Genomic DNA, 16,916 nt, shown 5'->3' on the forward strand with positions numbered 1-16,916 from the left:
TTGTGATGGTGCCCTCTTCATCCATGGTGCCATTGGGACAAATTTGTCAAAGCTTTTGGCCCTGTTTGTCTGCATGTGGGACACAAGAGCCATATCCCATTCTCCTTTTTGAATAGCACGGATGATTTTTGCATGTTCCCTCCTAAAAGGGGAATTCCAAAATTTGAACTGTTGTAATTGTAAGAGTGGTTTCCTTGACTACCAGAGTAATAATCCCTCTGCCGTAGATTGTAAACACCCTCCCACACGAGCAAGGTCTTTTAACATCTCTATCTGAAGTTAAGACATTTGTCTGTCTTTTCCACCATCCAAAATTCTTGACTTGTTCGGCACACTAACTCAATGCTTTTTCTTTAATGGGTTTTGTTTGGTTTGGTTTTTCCTTCTGAAAGCAATTTGGTCTCTGTAGCACATTTCAGTGTTGTTCTGTTTTTATGACTTGTTCCCCTTACTTTCCTTTAGCTGCAACAGTGAGAATTAAGTACAGTTGTAGTCCTGATTAAAATCTTGGCTTAACTGAGTTGCAAATTTGCAATGACAGATAATTGTCAGGGTGCAGATGATTGGTACCTTGTAGGATTCCTGGTGCCTTCCTGAGTTCTGACAATACTCTGTTTTTACAGTTGCTTTTGTTCTCTTTTTCTCTCTTTGCAGCATGCAGCTCGGCACAGGGTGTGAATTGCGTTCTCCATGATAGCGACTTATTAATTAGCTGTTAAGAAAATTAAATGCCTCTGTAAGGCCTGTTTTGCCTTTCTCTTGGGATATGTCTCATACTTGGTCTCCTTGTGTGGCGTTTCGAGGCTGGTAGACAGTGAGTACTGAGGGTGCCATTGCCCAGACAGATCCACCAACATTTCTGGGTTCCTTTGGGGGGATTCATAGTGTCAGTTGACATTGCTCAAATAATCACAAACAGAGAAGTTAGTCTAATGAAAAGATTTCCTCCCCAACTTGGCAGATATTGTATAAGGCACAAGAGGTGTACTACCAGTAGTATTGTTTCTAGTTCCACTTGGCAAGTTGAGTAACAACCAGTGTTTTCATACCAGTGCTCCTTGTTAGTATCACCTGTTTTACTGTCAGAGAACGCTGCAGGATTGAGTCTTGTTACTGATAAACTACTAAGTTATGGTTGGGGATAGGAGTCTGTTCCTGGTTGATAGGGATGCTAACAGTATTTTGGGGAAATCTAGCAAATAAGTAGAAATTGCAGTAGAAAAATAAATTTTCATTAGACAAAAATGCCTGATAATTAAGCACAAGTTCTCTTTAACCCTTAGGAAATATATTTTTGTAAAGCCTCTCAGGTGCTGTGTTTTAGTAAATGTATCTTGTGGCCCTGGTATGATGCTTCTGTATCCTATTATATAATCTATTTTGTATGCTGAGCGCTAAGAGTGGAAAAGATGGAAACATGGTTAGATTGTCAGTTGTTTCCAATGAAGAAATCTCTGTTTGGTGGAACTGTTTGCATTCCTGTGGTCAGTGGTATAAGGAAATACCATGTTATGAAAAATTCCCAATTATTTCCTTAAGGGCTCTTAGAGTTGCACAATCTTTTGATGGTTTTGTTTGTTAAAAAAAGAAATTAGTTGCCAGCTCTTTAGTTTGGAACTCAAAATTCTCTTAAATATTTACTAGGGCTTTGCTTTCCATACTCAAGGTTTGGATTCAAACCAGAAGTGTATTTTCCTAATGCATACTGAGCAGCCATTATAATGTAAGTAGTTGAAGAAGATTGTTTTCATTCCAACGGGTGTTTCTTTGGGATATCCCATCAGTTCCTTGACTATCTGTCATTGTGATTATTCACAGTTTCTGGATGCAGCTCTAAAATATTGCTTCTCTGAGCAGGGGAGAAGATAGCTCTGTAATTCTCAAGAAGCGCGATGGTATCTCTGACACACAAATACTTTTGTCCTACAGGCTGAAGCCTTCATTTAACATTTAATTCGTACACGCATTTTCAATATCCTATTAGGATTTGTGTAATATGTCTGATTTCTGATATACGCATTAATTCAGAATATTCAAAATTTTTTTGAAGATGCTCACATTCAATATTTATCTTACTGCTGTCATATCTGTATTCCTCAAAGAATGTATTTCAGTTATTATTTTCCATGATCTGAGGGCTGCCTTTGAGTTGGTTCCTTACTGTATCACTGTTATTCCTTTTCAGATTTTCTTTTTCCCATTATTGATATGATCTGCATCCTTTGTTACTGGATGTATAACTTTATTTTGCCTATAGAGGCATTTAGTGAATTAATAGGAGCTGAGAACACATCCTAAACAGTGCTAATTGCAATGAAGATGATGGCTGACTGTTGCTTACATCAAAAGAGTTTCTGGCCCGTAGTCAAGGAGTGGGTAGAGTGGGATGAAAAGACCCCGATGGATTAAGCAGAATGAATTAGGTCATGACACCAAATGTCATAGTAGTGTCACAATTGTCAAGGGTTTCTTGTTTTTGTTTTGTTTTTTAATAATGAGAGGTTTTTTTGAAATTGGGAAGAATAAATTTTCCTGTCTGGGAGTGTTCTGCCGGTGCCCTCTGGAAACAGGAGCTGCTAGCCTGCAAGATGGGATGTCTTCGTGTGAGTGATGGCTGTGCTTAAAATAACGTATCGGGAACTTGCATAGAAATAGCATTCCCTTATCTCTAGCAGTGTGAAGTAGATGAAAAATAAAGCGTACTCATGCCAAGAATAAACAGTCACATTAAAGTGTTTAAATTCCTGATGCTGTGGAGGGTTCCTGCTCTGACATGGCGTTTTGATGCCAACACTCTTCCCTGGTCACTGCCATGGCTTTGTGTGCTGCTCCAGGGAGCAGTTGGCAGGACAGCAAAATAAGCAAATATGCCCAAACTCCACACAGAGCACCTGGCTAGAGCTGATTCTGTCCCCTAAATCTGTATTCTTGTCAGGTCTAAATCTAGATGAAATTGTCTTTTGGCTGTTTACCTCTGTTAGTACTGAGTATAAGTACATTGTTCATTCCTAAGTGCAAACTTGCTGAAAACAGTACCATATTTATGGCAACTTTTTTTCTCAAGTGAGTGAGAACTGACATTCTGTTAAAAAAGTAATTCAGGGAAAACAGATGATTTCAGCACACGTGCAATGATGTTATTTTAACTGTGATTCTTTTGGAAGTTTTGGGGTTTTTTGCTTCAGAGTATCTTGTGACAATGATGTCTTGCATTAATTTTGTGTAATTCTACTTGCCTTCTTCCTGTGCATGTTGTTGTTTTGGAAGTCAATTCCTTGGAGCTGAAATTCACTGAGAATACTGAATAATCCAGCCTTTAGTGATGATAGAGATAGGGGATAGCCAGCCTGCTGAAACACGTAAATTGTGAAGACCTAAGCAGTAATGATTGAGGGTACTATGCTAAAGTCATGAAAGAATAACAAGGAAAAGCTGGTGATGATTGAAAGAGGCTGCTGCAACCTGATGAATAAAAAGGGCTTAACAGGTTGGTGAGAAGTGCTGCCTGTGCCTGATGGTGGGTTGAGCTCAGTGTTTTCACAATGCATAAAATGTCTAATTTGCAATGTATAGATCTTAAAAGGAAAATGTAGCATATGTTTTGTACGCATGTATGAAATCAAGGGGTCTGGCCCTCATCCCCCAGGAAATAACTGTTTTTCCTTGGAGGAGCAGCTGAGGGAAAAGGGAAGATGATGAAAATAGATTTGTCAGGCTTAACTCTAGAAAACTCAAAGACGGAAAAGACGAAAGACCATGGAAGCAAATAATTGCTATTTTATTTACTCATTTTACTTTCATGTTGGAAGTTGAAGGCAAAAGGAGAAGCCGTAGCTGCTCGGTGGTGGGAAGGGGTCAGAGCAAGGCAGTTATTTCCTGATGAACTTTGCCCACCACCAGTTGTCAACCTTCAAAGAGCCAGATTGTGTTCCTTTCCCCGGCTCCCCACCCGCTCGGCAGCACAGCGGCTGCTCCCCACTTCAGCTTCTGCTGGGTTAGCAGAGGAATCATGTGCCGTGGCTGCTATGCTCTACTTTAAAAATGCAGCAGGTAGGCTGGATTTCACTTTCTGATTTGTAATCCAGCATGCATGAGGCAAAATGGTGGGATTCCCAACTAGGTGCTATCACGTAAGGCTTTCTTTTGATATCTTTTAATATGAAAAATGCATTATATGATAACAAAGTAAAACGCAATTCAATAAAACATTCTGAAAGAGTTTAAGAAACTAAATGTTGTGTTACTCCTTTCTTAAGTTTAAAGTGTATTCCAGCAATATTGAAAAGCCTACCAGGAGTCAGTAATCTTTTTCTTCTGTTTTACAGGTCCACAACATTACTAAAGCAAGGAGAGCTGTGGAAAAGAAATCAAGGTACTCAGAACATTTTATTGTCTGAATTCTTGGCCGTATTCTTGCTCATCATTTAGTGTAATGATTTTAAGAGGGAGAAGGGGAATTGAATCAGCAAACCATCACTTTAAAGTGGTTTTATTAAAAAGCACAGACAAAAACAAACAAACAAACACCCACACAGCTTTAATCTCATTAATGTTGTGCAAAATACTTTTGTGGCTGAAAGCGTACCTTGGCTTGGGTGTATGTGCAAGAGTCTGAACAATACTGCATAATATTGACTCTGTGTAATGGAACTTCTTATGTGTAAGGATATCGAGGTTTCCTGCAAGTTCCAGCCACAGTGAGGTGGTTATTACGTGTTTGTACAAGGGGGTACAGGGACCAGCTGATGAGAAGTATCATCAAAGATGAGTGAATGTGTTGCTTGCAGCTTTGAAATTCATAACAGTAATTACTAGACTTCAGTACGTTATTTAACCCTTACGTGTACAGTTTCTAAAGATGCAAATGAAGCACGGAGACAGCAGAACCCGAGCAGTAGCCTTTGTTTTACAAGTGAGGAACTGTTTTTTGTTTTGGGGTTGGTTTTTTTTATACCTTTTACAGAAACTTCTGACTATTATGTCTTGCCAGAGTTACTATGGTATAGCTAGCACATATTGTGTTATGGTTTTCATTTTTATGATAAGTAGCAAACATGCTTGCAGTGCAGTCTTCTAGGGATTTTAATGCCGAACCTCTTATCTGAAGGGTGTTTTTTTCTACCAGTGTTTTCCACACCTCCCCAGTCCTTGATTAAGACAGTGTGTTACAACTTGTGTTTTCATGCCTGTTATGTAACTAAAAGGACTATATTAAAATAATCCCGTTGCTAACACCTGGATAGGATTCTTTGTGGGTTTTTTTTTTCAGCCAGAGAAAGTTTTTTCTCTTTTATTTGCTGTGAAATATTACCCATGAAATGCCACACATACCTTGCAAATGCAACACCATGAGGCAGAAGCGAGGGAGGAGTCAAAACACTTTTATCAAAGTGCAAAGACAATGGCTTTTATTAATAAAAGCTTACTGCACACATCTGTCTACTTCAAATTGAACAGTGACGAGCTGCCTTATTTCCAGTAAAACAACATGAAATTGTTACTTGTGAGTGATGATGTAGTGAACTCTAGAGTTTTCTGCCCTGTTGAGTTAATGCTGAGTTTGCATATTTTTAGCTGTTTTTAACATGCAAAAGCAGTTTGATACAGATAGAAGTATAATTTATATAGAATTAATCTCAAATTTCTACTTTTAATGCAGCTTTTAGAGATTGGTTATATCAAGAATTTATCTTTGTGACTGAGGAGAAAAATAATGTGTGTTTTCTTTTTGATCGGTGTCTTCAAGACTGGGGGAATTTAAAAGAAAGGGCAGAGCAACTTACAGTGCTGGGAAAAATGAAACGTGTCTAGTTCTTGACCTGCTGGTGGGTATTTACACTTACACTGTGGGCAATGTAGAATTTCTCAGGTTATTTATTTGCACGGAACTGAAAATAGAGGAGAGAAATCCTGTCCCGGAGCAAACCAGCAATATTGGCAGTGACATGTTCATCTATAATGCCTTTCATGTCAAGAAACAGAGTAATTTCTTGATCCTTCAACTTTTGCTTTAAGTTCATTCAGGTGATCACTTCCACCTTTAAATTGAAGTCTCTGTGGTGCTTGGGGTGTTTAAAATACAAGTTTTGCTGGGAACTTGGGAGGCTGCTGTACATGGAGCCTCAGCGTGGCTGCGTTCCCTTCGGTGCTGGACTGGCCTCTCCTGCAGGCTCCTGGTAACATGAGAACCTGGCAAAAAGCATAAAAAGGAATTAATGTGTGGCTGGAAAAAAAGATACAAGGGAGCCTCAAACTTTTTATCTGGCGTCTCCAGTGCTGAAGGAGAGGTTTCTATCTCTTTGCTCAATTTAGACAAGAGATTTTACTCCAGACGGTTTTTTGCCCCTCACTGTGCAAAACCTGTCAGATCCTTTTCCTGACACTTTCTCCCCCATCAGTCCCTCAGAAAGACTTCAAAAGAGTTTTTTTTTTCCCCCCATTGCAAAAGGAACCAGACATGGCCTTTCTTACCCTGCATTTGAAGCATTGATAAGTAACATGTGGCTGACTCCAAACTGCAGACTTTCCCAGCCATTTAAGAAAACACTGCTAATCATTAGGTTTTAAAAGAAGCTATAGGATTGTTCTTCCTTCTTTGCAATTGTTCTTTTCTGTAATATGTCCCAACAGTTTTGATTCTCTCCTCTCTGACGCAGTCAGAATTCACTACTGTCTTTCTGATTAATGCATACTGAAAAGCAATGTCAAATTTTAAAAACTTTTTCCATATGGAAAGAGATTCTTTATTCATAATCCCTGTCATGCTGTTTAAGCTGTAACTTTTTTCTTTAATGCCTTTGGATCATCACTCTTCGGAACATTTATTTCAGGAGTGCCTTAGCAGAAAGCAAAATATTATTTTAAAACCTGAGACTGAGTAAGAGGAGCCTGGAATCGAAATCCACTGTCTTGTGTAATTGTTTAAACCTGCTATGCAGTTTGGCAGAGGTATGAACTGAGAGGTCTTTTCCATAAAATGTAGCTGGGGCTTCGTCTTCAAAGACGGGGTGTGCCCGAGAACAGCCTCTGGTTCTTTTAATAAGAGTAGAGCTGACTTGAAAGGCAAGATTGCAGATGAAGAAGAATGTAACCTAGGGGCTTACGAGCTTATTCAATAACTCCAATCTGGTGCATCGCATTATAAGGACAGGAGAACACAGTAAAACAACTGCCTCCTTATTTCCTGCTCTGTCTGAGGAACAGGCTAAAAGCGAATGGGACAAAAATACAGTAAGATGGAAGATTAATCAAAATCTGTGTTCAAATTTATCACCTGGGTTGATTTTTCTGAATAAAAAAACCCAGCCCTTCCCTGAAATACAGAGTATGGCAGCATTACCCAACTATTTAACCTAGGTAAATATAATAGACTTGGCTCTCAGCTGGCAAGCTTCACTTTCTGCTGTCCCATGTGGCTTGTGTGAGGAGGGCTCAGACCTTGAATCGTTAAAATATTCAAGGACCTGTTGGAGCCATTTTCTGAAACCATCTCACAAAATTATAGTTTCAGGTTCAGTGACTTCATAAAGCTGATTTTTTTTTTTTTTTTAATGTTTTTTGAGAGCAGTAGGTAACTCCTTTCTATGATACGAAACACTTTTCTATGTCCTGGTTAGCATTACGCAATTTGTTGTAAAAATTAGACTTGTAAAATCCCCTTACACATAGTACTGGGGAAGATGTCAAGGTAGGGCAGAGCAGGACAGTTACCAAAGTATTGTTGCTTATTACCAATTTAAAGTTAACCCAAATTTTTGTCTCTACCCTAATTAAAGCATCAGACCCTAATGTCTTGTTCTCTTGGATGCACAAACAGGATGTGTGACCGTATCTGTTTTGCAGGATGACCGCAGCAGCCCTGCTGAAGGTCACGTTTCTAACCAGGCTGGTTTCAGTGCTTTTGGGCCCCTGGATTTTCTAAGCCTGGAGAGAGGCTGGGTGTTGCTTGTGGGACTATTTTAAGCATGTACTTGAGTGCTGCCTTTTTTTTTTTTCCCCTCCAATGCTTCTTTCAACACATCTGTCCATTTTGCCAACACCAAGTATAGGTCTCACTTGTTCAACTGGCCCTCACCCTTCTAGTTTAGGAGGAACTGAGGTGAATGTTGGCTTGAGCTCAGTTTAGGCACGCCACTTCCCAGGCTTGAGTGACAGAAACTGTTTAGTAAGTGTTTATTCCTAGATATACGACATTTTATGCAAACATGGGAAGCTTATATTCTCTGTCTTCCATCAGTTACCAGCCCTGATCATACTTCAGGGTCTTGGAGGCTTGGGATCCTCCTGTGGAATGTGACTTTATTGTCTTCTCAGAGCCCCATGGTCAGGTTGAACTATTGGTCAGTTTTTTAATTGGGGACATTGAAGTTGTGCAGGTGGGGCTCTTCAAATGTCAGTGACTCTAAATAATCCTATCTTTATGAATGATGAAGCAGAATATGTGATATGAGTGTATTTCTGCCTTAAATGCCTGTTTCCAGTCCATAATGGTAAAAAAAAAAAAAAATTGGTCTTGCAGTCTGGTAACAGAAATAAAATTAAACACACAGTTGGGCTCATGCACGTTTCATAAAACCATGTAATCTGATACCTCATTCTCTGCAGTGAATCAGTTTTAAGCTTTGTTTTTGTTCCTAGCGTAAGAAGTTTCAATGCAGAAAAATCCGAATCTTTGACTTAGTCTTCTCAATAAATACTTGTAGCTGTAGACAGTAACGTTTGTTTATGCTGTATCTGCATGCTGCATTTTTCTCATTAAGATTGGAGTAAGATAACTACATTCATCACTAAAATGATTGCTTTTTTCTGAAGTCCTTCATTTGCTGGACTTTTTCCTCCCTGTTGAGGTGAAGAAACTTTCTGGAACTTGGTTCCTCTTTGCTTGGCTGATCTCAACCCCTCTGAGTGCTGGAGGTGACAGGGGTGCTGTTCGCTGTGACCAGTTGCATCAAAGCATTGGAGCTCTGCCCAGATACTCATAAACAAATAAAATACAATGTAGGGTATATATTGTGCAAGCTAAAATAATCAAAGAGAATATGCATAAAAAAAGATAAAAGGAGATCCTGTTCAGTGTTTCTGCAGTTGTTGCCTTTATCCTGAAAAAGCACTTGCTTTGTGTAGCTCCTGTTGCTTTATGACACATGTGAAAGTGTTTTTTCATTGTTCGTTGTGTTTTGATTTTAATTATTATTTCAAAACCACCATGATTTTCAACAGTTTGCCTAGACAAAATAGAACCTAATTCTCTGTATCCGTAGCACCAAGCTGATAATTGTCATGTCTCAAAAGAGCCCAAACCATTGTTTCTCTGGCATGACTGGACTAAGCTCGAGCACTTGCACTGCTTCTCTCACCATGATGGAAAGCTGGAGGAGGAGAGCTTAGCAGTTGAGGATGAGGAAGCTTTTAAAGTAAAACAGGAAAACATCACCCTAGGATACTTTCAGAATTGCTGCTACCTCTATGATCCACGGTAGTAAGGAAAGCTTATCGCAATTTGTGCAGCCTTTTAAAATGTGAATGGGGCACTTGAAGCAAAGATCCTGTTTCTTCAGGCACGCTGCTGAGCCTTGGGCTTGTGCAGAATTTCTGTAGATATTCCTTCTGTTGTGGATTCAGGAAAAAGACATTCGAGCTTTCCCAGCCAGCATATCTTTTAAAGGCATTATTTTCATTATGTTAAAATCCTGGATTGTTGGTGTTGCCTTTCTTCCCCTCACCCCTCCCAAGTGCCTGGAATGTGTTGGAGAGTGTTGAATCGCTCTTCACCCGTTTCCCTTTCCAATGCCCCTATCCTGGAAGCAGTTTGCTGGCAGCAGATAAGTTTCTGTATCTCGCTCCCTGTCAAATTCCTCAGCCCATATGATAAAGCAGGTCCGTGTGAGGCAGGATGAGGAAAAGGACAGTGTTCATGGGAAGTCTTTGATGGCAACAGGGGTCAGAGGAGCTTGGTGGGCACCTCCAGAAGGATTTGTAGGGAGTGGGTGCTGCCAAGCATGGGAGAGAAGCGCTGGAGCTCTGGAGTTCACCAGACAAAGAAGCTCATCCTTTTCCAGTTGACACAAGCAGGCTGTTACAAGTCACAGAATGTCAGTAGTACAGATTGTGTTATCAAACCCTGGTAATTTTGAATTAATGAAGGACAGCTCTGGAAAAAGAGTTGATACAATTATTCAGTAGCTTCTGACATGGCGATCAGACTTTTTCAGCTCTTTCTATGTGATGCTGTAATTAAAGCTGAGAATGCTGATTCAAAATTGTTGAGTGGTGGTGTTTTAAATCAATAAGCTTACAATTTTAAGAGAACAGATCTAGCTTAAAATTAAATATTGTTTCCAAAAGGCAAAAATAATTCTATTTTCCTAGAGTTATAACTATTAACAAAATGGATTTAAATATGCCACCTTATCTTTACCACGTTGTACTTAATTTTTTAATTGCTCCTTAGCTTAGGAGTAAGTCGTTGCTTGATGATTTAAAAATGCTGAATGTTTGTGAGCATAAAAGTTGTAACTGGATGTGTATCGGCTCATCACTGTGACTTTACAGTGGAGGTTGTTGGGTTTTTATCCAGCCTGGTCTGGTTTGGCTTTATTCATAAGCTGGGTAGAGTGAATGGAGAGTAAGTGTTTAAAAAATGAACTTTTTCCAAAGTAGTTATAAGTCTCAAAACTCTCTTCCACTCAATACTGATTTAATAATTTCAACAACAGCCTGTGTTTTTAGGATTTTTTTTCACCTTCATTCATTGAACTGTATGCAGTAATGATGACCTGCTTAGCAAGTGTTGATATTTAGAAAGTCAGTTTAATAAACATACAGCTTTTTGTTTCCCCTTTGCTGAAGCTGAATTTACTTTTAATGGTTCTGTTGTAATAACATGAGGGTTTTGTGTCTGCTAATGAACAGTGAGTGACTCTTCATAGAAAAGAATCCGTTAAATGGGGAACTAGTTTTAAGATTTGGCTTAGTTGTGTACCTTGGCATATCAGGTTAAAAGTGTCAGTTGAGTTATTTGCAGCTGACGCTCACTTAATTCTGTTCTTTCTAAAGGGCTTTAGCTGTTAACTGAGCCTTTCCAACGCTACAATCCCTGGCAGTTTTCAGCATGGACCACTGGGAAGCGGAATTTGTGTTGTGGCATCTTTAGGCTGAGAGTCTTAGTCAAGGGGGAATGGGGGTAAAAGAAAATCACAAATGTAGTGTGAGTCTGACTTCTTTATGCTCTATCTGCATTTGGGAACTGTTTTCAGTGGTCAACAGTTGCTACTGTTGCCTGGTGTCCACAACTCAATGTAGAGAGGGAGATAGGCAGAGTTTCATGTCAAACGGTTCAGTTTGAAGTTTGTCTATACAAGTATTTGGAGCAACCTATAATTAGTTCTCTTAATTTTAAGTTAAATTTATCTGTGTTTCTAGATTAACAGCAGTACAGCTACACAAATCAGTAAGTGATGATCGCTGAATCAGATCTGTGGGACCAGACTCCTTTCAGTGGTGCCCAACAACAGGATGAGGGGCAACAGGCACAGACTGAAGCACAGGAGGTTCCACCTTAATGTGAGGAAAAACTTCTCTACTTTGAGGGTTCCAGAGCACTGGAACAGGCTGCCCAGAGAGATTGTGGAGTCTCCTTCTCTGGAGACATTCAAGACCCACCTGGACACATTCCTGTGCGATCTGCTCTGGTGAACTTGTTTTAGCAGGTGGGTTGGACTGGATGATCTCCAGAGGTCCCTTCCAACTCCAGCTAACCATCTTTAATTGTAAGGATGGCAATAGAGAATTTATACTTGGCATAGGCTGTAACTTAAGATAGAGTTAATTCTTCTAATAAACTGAAGTAGTGAAGCCCCCAAATGTCATGATTAAACAAGGACAAAACAAACTCCTTTGGTTACATTCTGTTTGCAGTCTTTGACTATGTATTTCTTAAAGAAAATACATTGTGAAACACTGTAACTCACAGGAGTTCCAGTCCTGGTTAATAATACATTTAACAAATTGCCTTGATGTTTGGAGCACTAACCTGTTCCTGTGGAGCTGACCTGATGAATGTTTTCAGAGGAGGAAGCCTGTTGATACCAGTCTCACATTTGTGGAAGGAAGTGGCTTAAGAAAGCATCAGTGTTGTTTGCAGTGCATTGGATATGGAGTCTGGGATAGCAAAGCTGGTTCTTACCTGACTCTAGTAAGAAGTCTGAACTATGATTATGTTTGTAGAGCTGGACTGGAAGTTCACTGGTAACACCTGAGCCAGGGAGCTGAATGCTGTAGTCCCCATGCCGGCCTTCTGTCTTTGCTAGTCATGAAAGTGAGAATGCTTGTTATAAGGAAGTTTGCAGGTAGCAAAGTGACTCTTCAAAGACCGAATTCAAAGTCGAATTAAATGTATACCACCTATCTAAAACTTCCTTTTTTTTCCTTGTCACTACTTTTTATTTTTTTCAGGGGCAAGGAGAGTTTTATAGCAGAGCTCAGGAACCTCTTCAAAACATGGAGACATCTTTCAAAAGTTGAAGTTGTGTCCAAAGAAAATAGAAAGGAAAAAAAACCCCAGCTATTGCAAATTAAATTTTAAAGTATAATAAGTCTGGCCAAAAGATATTCTGAGAAACAATTTGCTAAGGATATGAGAGCCTACAATAAATCACTTAAATTAAATCATTTCAAGTGCATCAGAAATGAATGTCGTGCCAGACAGACTGAGGAGCTGGTAGATGACTGAAGTGTAAAAGAACTGCTCAGAGAAGATAAGGTGCAGATGAAAGCTAAATCATGTGTTTCCAAGTTGACTTTCCTGCAAGACTTTTAAGATTTTCATGCAGGAACTTTGCTCCATAGGTGGTATTTTAAGAACTGGTCTCAAATTGAAATGTTGGTAGATTTTTAAATTTTCTTTTAATATATAGTTGGTTTTTTTTTTTAGAACCTAAAAAAAATATTCAAATTGCCAGGAGTAGGTATCATTTGCCCAAGTGATCTTAAGGTAACTGCATGTGACAACACTGATCTGGTAACTGTGGTCTGTTACTTGGGATCAGAGTCAGGAAAACAGGCAAATGCAATTTCAATATATTAAAAGCATTCCAGAAACAGTCAGGGTCCCACAGACCAGCAGGTTTGTACAGACGAGTTGGTATGTGTGACTGGAAACAAATAAGAACCACAGAATTCTAAACACGCACATACATTGTTTATCTCGTGTTTGGAGAACAGCGCACATGTACACTTCAAATAGATGGTATTTAGCCTTACGGTGGACATGCAGTTAATGGGGTCACTTCTTTTTCCTCCTCTTCAGTTTGCAGAAATGGAAATGAAATGTAATTTAGTTCAAATATAAAATGCAAAAAAGCAATTGTTTGTTCTATAATTATGTAACATCGTGAAGACTATACTTAATAAGTAGAAACAGTATTACTATACCACCATGTAACCTTTTGTTAAATTGGATGAATGTCAATAAAGAATTAGATCATAAGAAGCAGTGGGCTGAAATTAACTGTGTTGCAGCAAGCACACTAAATGTCTGTGGTCAAAATCTGTGACTGCCAACATACATTAATTTAGATGTGAATATTTGGTCAGCTTTGGTCAGGTTCTGACCACAAGATGCAGGTAAATCTTTGTTTGTGGCAGATGTGCTGTGGTCAGTAAGTCACCTCCTATGAAACCTGCCCAGTCTGAATTTTCTCCTGTCTTTGTATATGATTGGCACACATCAGACTGGATGGATGTGGCTCTTTTTTTATTCCTAGTGACACACAAATTATGATAGGAGGATACAAACCAAGTAAGGTGTAGTGTCTTCTGTGCATCAGATACAAAAGTTCAGGAAAAAAGGTGCTTTGAACTAATAGTGGGTTCTTGCGAGTTATTCCATAGGTACAGCCTCTTTAAGGTGTCTGACTTTGTATGTGGATTGAATATATTTTAAGTTTCTTCAGTGTAAAAAGTTCACATTGGAATTAAACTTTTTTTCTCGAGAATTGACCATAAGTGTGTGAATTTATGAACTGAAGGAGGAAATGAGCATTTTATGAACTTCACATTTTCTGCAAAAGAATAAAAGACCTGATGAAGACAAAAAGTATTTTGTACACTTTTGCAATGACATCTCCCTCAAAGGAGTGAACAGTTGCACAAAGCAATAAGGCTGTGTGCTCTGAGGATTTTTTTTTTAGCTACTTTTCCTAAGCAGGAAGAACTTGCATAGGAAGAACTTGCATTTGACCAGTTGTGCATAAAGTTGCTGATGACCTGTGAATCTTTGAAAAGATAAGAAACTGGGGAAAAAAAACCCATCAACACTGATCCTTGTTAAAAAAAAAAAAAAGTTAATACCTTAATGATGGTGAAATAGCTTTGAAGTGAAACAGATTTATTTGGCTACCAGCTGAAAGGTCTTCTGCATCTGTCAGCTGTGTACTGGTTTTATACCAAGGAATCATAAGATGAGGAAAGGCTACCAAAGAGGTCAGGTTACCTCTTTGACCTAATCTGTCCTTCAGGTTTTGGGGAGGTGAACTGTAGATAATTTTATGCTATTCTCTTTAAAACATAAAGTTTGCACCATTGTTATTTTGCAGACTTGTGTCACATGGAAGAAAGCATATGTTCGTAGGTGGGTGCTGATAAGCTTGCATGATCTAGAAAAGTATTCAAAAATCCTTTCATCTTCACCATAACTTACGATGTTGCATTTTTGCCATGAATCGTGCCCCAGAAGATCTAGCTGTGGTGTATGGAGGCGAGTTTCAATTAGCTTTTACCAAACAGACTTCAGATCAGCTGTAAACTCTGTATTGCAGTGAGTTTAGCAAGGTTCTTGTAGCAGGCTGGTGGATGTGAGGGGTTTGTCGTTGCTTTAACTCAGCTTTCAACATGGACTGTTAAAGAATTTTTAGTATAAAGGAGTACTTTGTTTATTTACGTGTCATACTAGTGTTGAAATGTGAAGACTTCAGTACCATGTTGAGGTCCAGAAGTGTGAGGTGTATAATGCATTTGCTAACTCTGGCTTATCTGTTTTTCTTGACAGCAATAGTAAAATACAGAAGACAATCTTTGAAATGTACGTTAGCTCCAAGTATTTACTGGGAACAGGAAAGAAAGCATTCTAGTTGCTTTAAAAATCCTCTATGAAACTCACTAAACACGACTTCTGCTTAAACTTGTTTGCTTTGTAGTAGTCTCCATGGATGTTCATTTTCCTAATCAAGTAAATTTGTATTTTGATCACAAACCCAAGAAAATCTAAATCTACTCCTCCCCTCACTTTTCCTCCTACTCTCTTCCCTGCATGTTGACAGGGTTTTTTATTTATATATTTTTAAGGAATCAGACGTGTATTTTCACTTAATGTTTGTTATGTTAGCAGCTCCTGCACTTGGTATTCTGAAAGCCTGTTTGTGCCTGGTGACATTTTCTCACAGCATATTTTAGTCTACATTCACACCACTGTTGCCAGATTTCAGCATTTGATTGGTACCACTAGGTACTTGTTTTCTACTGTGTTGTGCTGCAGTGCAGAAAATGAGTGTGTAACATGGCTTGTTGACTGGAGCAATGGAAAAGACCCTTTTCCTCTGAAGATAGTGAGATGCATGGAAAAAACGCATGCCGAAAGGTGTTGTTGGGCTGTGCAGATTGCAGGAGTTTAACGAGTAGGCCACCATTTGCCTTTGGTATTTAAAGCAGCAAAGTGATCTCTTGTTATGTGTTTCCTCAGTCTTGCATGTAGCTTGCAAGTGTTTAGAGCAGCGTGAGTCTTGCGTAACCTGACGTCAGCTATGGGGATGTCTGCTTGTGAATTATGTGCCTCTGTTGCAATCACTGTAAGTCTATGGTGCAGGCAATGAAGTTTAGAAAATTCAGTTCATCCTATAGTGAGACTTTAATTAGACAATTAATTCAAATGTTATGTAAATATTTAAAGTTAGGCAAAAAGAATAGCACTCTAATGAATTCCTGAACATAAATGTTGAACGTGAAAATGTTAAGTTTCAGTAGTTCATACATGATATGAATGATAAATGAAAACTATTACTTTAGGGCTTAGGAATTTTCCTTCCAGACTGGGAACTTTTAGATGTTGGGCAATTTTGTTCCTGATTCAAATTCCAGAGAGAGAAAAACTGAAGTCATCCCAAGTAACTCACACATTATTTACCAATTAAGTATTAAATTTGGTAATTCACCCACTAAGCTCCTCTTGCAAGTTCAGGTAATGCTATTTATCCTTACCCATTATGTAATGTATTTCTAGACACTCTCAAGCACCTTCCATATTTCAGTAATTAATCCAAGGTGTGTGATATGTATTGCCTGTTCATTTGTGCAGGTCCTTTCTCCGCAGGAGTGAAGGCAACTTCCTGAATGTGGAAACTGGGGATTTTCTAAACCCCTTTTACATTCTTTTAGTGCTAAATTCTTTTGCTGTGTAGCAAATCTGAGAGCTATGTACCACTTAAAACCTCACTACTGCCCTCACCCATGAGTCTATTTTGGGATATGTAAGTGGTACACAGGCTTGCAACCCTTTATTTGTGTGAATTTTAGCCTTAGTCACTTAAATTTATCTTCAGCTTGAAGCATCATGCCTAAATTTAAATGGTAAATCCTTAAGAGCAGAAGAATAGTGGCATTTATTTCTGGGTCATGTCTTCCATGCTTTTGTGTTGCATAGATCCTGGATAGGTTTGCACAAGCAATAATTTTGCTCTGGAGAAAAATAAAGAAGAAACTAGTCAGCAATGGCCATGTTTAGTCAGCCAGTTGACACACATACACCTGCAAGATTCACTTGAATGATTTATTTTTGCAGTGCTCACCTGAGTTTTACTGATGCAGTGAAACTTACTCTGTTGTCACTTTATCATCTATCAACATTTTCACAGCCTTCTAGCAAA

The 16,916-nt window shown here is 38.9% G+C and overlaps 1 protein-coding gene across 2 annotated transcripts in view; it reads left to right on the top strand.

Annotated features, from left to right (window-relative positions):
• The window catches only part of ADD3 (adducin 3), a 98,693-nt gene that overhangs the window by 29,215 nt on the left and 52,562 nt on the right, over nt 1-16,916 (top strand). For both annotated transcript variants that reach the window (XM_080347417.1, XM_080347416.1), the window contains exon 2: nt 4,326-4,372. The gene's annotated coding sequence lies outside the window, so the exon portion shown is untranslated. The remainder of the gene's footprint in view (nt 1-4,325; nt 4,373-16,916) is intronic.

Source organism: Nesoenas mayeri (assembly GCF_963082525.1).
Source record: "Nesoenas mayeri genome assembly, chromosome: 7".
Classification (NCBI taxonomy): Eukaryota; Metazoa; Chordata; class Aves; order Columbiformes; family Columbidae; genus Nesoenas; species Nesoenas mayeri.